Below are 3831 nucleotides of genomic sequence, written 5' to 3' on the forward strand. Positions count from 1 at the left end.
TGCATGTCCCCCACTGGGAATCGAGCCCGCAATCCGGGCATGTGCCCTTAACCAGAATTGAACCCGGGACCCTTTAGTCCACAGGCCAACACTCCATCCACTGAGCCAAACTACCCAGGGCTAGAATGAACTCTTTAGAAAAAGATTGAAAAGATTTGATAATTAACTCTCACATTTTATGCTTAATTTTCCCACTTCTATCAATTTCCTGACATATGTAACATAAGCAGTAAAACCTTTTCAGTAAATTGACCAATTGAAGACTCAAGTTAAAATTCAGATAAAGATGCAAGTGTCTTTAAGAACTCTGGCAAGTGACATATATCCCATGTTGCTTTTGGTTTCTCATCTCTTCTTTGCTTCAAATCCCCATGCAAGTTTCTTCTTTTTTTCCCCAGCAATCTTTGAATTTTCAGCTTCCTTTTGGGCTTTTACAAAGTTGTGGCAGGCAATCACTTTGGCAATTTTACATTCAAGCTCTTGGGTATATAGTTGGTGGCTGAGTTCCTCAGCCTTCTCTATATTTTACTCTTCCATAGCCTGGTTTATGCTCTTTTCAAGGCCCGACTTCTCAATATTTTCCTTTTTAACAGGTAAAACCTGTCATTGACTCTAAAATACTAAGTTCCTTTCACTGGGTTTCACTTGAGGACTGTTCACTATCAGATTCTTTTTCATTCTTCAATTTTCCTTTCCTAGAGCATGTTGGAGAGTGGGAATTTTTGAGCATGCTTCCTCCTAGTGAGAAGACTAACCCCTATTTTGTAAAACTACTGTTTGAAATTCTCTACTGTTTTTTTTTAGACGGACTCTTATTCTAAAATTAACTTCGCTTTCTAGCCTGCTTTAGCCTGCTTGAATAATGAGGAAGATAAACTTAGCTGTCTGACCTTGTAGGCCAGAGACCAGATATGCCCATAACCTCAATGCCATGCCAGGTGTATTTTTTAATTGGATAGAACTGCTTTGTTTTAAATTGTTTTAGACTGTTTGCTCTGCAAAAACAGGATGTAGTGAATGGGTTTAAAGACGGTCAGACACAAAGGGTCGGGGCTGCTCTCTGGACTGGCTGCGTGGAGAGAGCAGTCAGCCGGCCGGTTATTTAAAGGCTCCTTACATTTTAATTTGGTCTGGACCCCAGTGGTCGTTTACTCGTGTTCGCTCCACAACAAGCATTTTCTTTTTTTCCTTCTGAGTCTTAAAGTTCACAGTGTTTTTATGCAATTCTTGAAATTTATTCCACATAGCCCTGACCGGTTTGGCTCAGTGGATAGAGCGTTGGCCTGCAGACTCAGGGGTCCCAGGTTCGATTCCGGTCAAGGGCATGTACCTTGGTTGCGGGCACATCCCCAGTAGGAGGTGTGCAGGAGGCAGCTGATCGATGTTTCTCTCTCATCGATGTTTCTAACTCTCTGTCCCTCTCCCTTCCTCTCTGTAAAAAGTCAATAAAATATATTTAAAAAAAAAAAAAAAAAGAAATTTATTCCACATAAGTAAGGGAATTCCAGAAGAACACTCTTTATAGGCATTTGCATGTGCTTCTGCTTTAGTTTGTAGTCCATCTGTAGGGAAATCTGAGATCTCTGCTTTTGTAATGGTCCCATCTTCCTGTAAGTGAAGTCCAGAGTCTAATGTGTCTTCATCTTCAGAATTCAACTCAACACCACTTTCGTTTAAGCCAGGAGGTAGCAGCCCACTCCATATCTTTTCTTCTGGCAGCTGCAGGCCCCGGTCTCTTAACATAAGATGAAAGAGGAAACCTTTTTCCTCCTAACAGAGATTCTTTCCTTGACCAAACTCTCCTCTGAAGTCTCTTCTCAACTAGGCCCTGACTTTTGGGTTTCCAGTTCATCTTTGCATTGTCCACTTTTATCAAGGATCCTGCTGAGTCGGTTTAGTGAATCCCCCCATTGTTGTCTGACCACCTTGATATATTTTCGCTATGGCCTGCCTTCAACAAAAATCCCGTCATTTAAGCAAAGAAAGACCCTGCCTCTTAGTAATTGTCTACCCACTGATCCCACCCTCCCACACACACATAGGCGATAAATCTCTACTTTTCCTTATCGTGTTCAAGGTTGAGCAGGATCTTTCCCCTACTACAAAACGCCATTGTAATAGCCCATCTTGAATAAAGTCTGCCTTACCAACTTTCACAAGTGTCATGAGTGATTCTTTCTTTATACCTCCCCTTCCCCCCAATTCCCAGCCATTATCATCTGGGCCAACCCCCTCATTTTATATGAGGAAAAACTGAGAAGCGAAGCAGCTAAACAAGGGAAAGATTAAGAGTTTGGACACTGGGGCCCAGATTTATTGCCATTTACCAGTTGTGTGACCTCAAACAGGCTACTTAATTTGTGTTTGAAGGGGAACATCTACAACATGGGGCAAATAACAGTGGCCATTTCACTCAGTTGTTGTAAAAATTAAATGAGTTAATATCCATAAAGGACTGAGAACTGCCCAGCAGAATAAACACAATATAATAGTTTTATTTTTTTTAAAAAGGCACTTGCCTGAGGATACTCCATTACTTAATGAGAACTGAATGAACACACTTTCCTGTCCCTGTGTTAAATAATACTAGGACCAAGCAAAAATAATTCGGCTGCTTGCTTCAGGAAATATCAGCTCCTAAAAAAGATAAGGTTCTAAACTAACTAAGCAGTTGATTTGTCAAGATTACAGCTTGCTTGCCCTGGCCAGTGTGGCTCAGTTGGTTGGAATGTCATCTATGCATTGGAAGGTCAAGGGTTTGATTCCTGGTCAGGGCACATACCTAGGTTGAGGGTTCAATCCCCAGTTGGGACCTTTGAGGGAGGCAATCAATCAATATATCTCTCTCACATCGATGTTTCTCTCTCTCTCTCTCTCTCTCTCTCTCTCTCTCTCTCTCTCTCTCTGCCTCTAAAAGCAGTGAGAGAGAGAGAGAGAGAGAGATTACAGCTTGCTCATCAAGACTTTCACTACCCTTGCCTCCAGGATCCACCAATCTATTAAGTCATAGATTCTGCCCGACCCAACTCGTTTTCTGTCTTGCAAGACCCAACCTCTCGGCAAGTCTTCTTTCTGCAGTCCTAGACCCATTATGTCCAAAGGCTGGGTTGTCTCACGAGCACCTCCCACTTAGTACAGTCACCTGTTGCTTAGCAACTGGGATATGTTCTAAGGAAATGCATCACTTGGTAATTTCATCATTGTGCGGACATCACACCATACACTTACACAAACCTAGATGGTATAGCCTGCTACATACGTAGGCAATATGATACAGCCTCTTGCTCCTAGGCTACAAGCCCATACAGCATCTGTATAAAACAACCAAGATTAAATCAAGCACAAGAGAAAATGATGCAATCAAGAGACATGGTAGCCCTGACCAGGTAGCTCGGTTAGAGCACTGTCCCGATACTCCAAGCTTGTGGGTTCCATCCCTGGTCAGAGCACATACAAGAATCAACCAGTGAATGCATCAATAAGTGGAACAACAAATCGATGTTTCTCCCTCTCTCAAATCAATCAATAAAAAGAGAGACGTGGTAAATGTGAAATATCTGAGGATGGTGCCTGCATAGCACAGGATAATGTTTTACAACAAACAATTTTTTTTAAATATATATTTTATTGATTTGTTACAGAGAGGAAGGAAGAGGGATAGTTAGTTAGAAACATCGATGGGAGAGAAACATCGATCAGCTGCCTCTTGCACACCTCCTACTGGGGATGTGCCTGCAACCAAGGTACATGCCCTTGACTGGAATCGAACCCGGGACCCTTCAGTCCGCAGGCCGACGCTCTATCCACTGAGCCAAACCAGTTAGGGCACAA

General features: G+C 42.3%; 1 pseudogene across 1 annotated transcript; it reads right to left on the reverse strand.

The window, feature by feature from the left end:
* Positions 1-276: 276 nt before the first annotated feature.
* LOC308256698 (protein FAM204A-like) lies at positions 277-3090 on the reverse strand (annotated as a pseudogene). The gene is made up of 3 exons: positions 2948-3090; positions 1490-1735; positions 277-695 (listed from the first exon to the last, which is right to left on the reverse strand). The product of its transcript is annotated as a protein FAM204A-like (transcript).
* Between the last annotated feature and the right edge of the window lie 741 nt (positions 3091-3831).

Source organism: Plecotus auritus, assembly GCF_963455305.1.
Source record: "Plecotus auritus genome assembly, chromosome: 8".
NCBI classification, from domain to species: Eukaryota; Metazoa; Chordata; class Mammalia; order Chiroptera; family Vespertilionidae; genus Plecotus; species Plecotus auritus.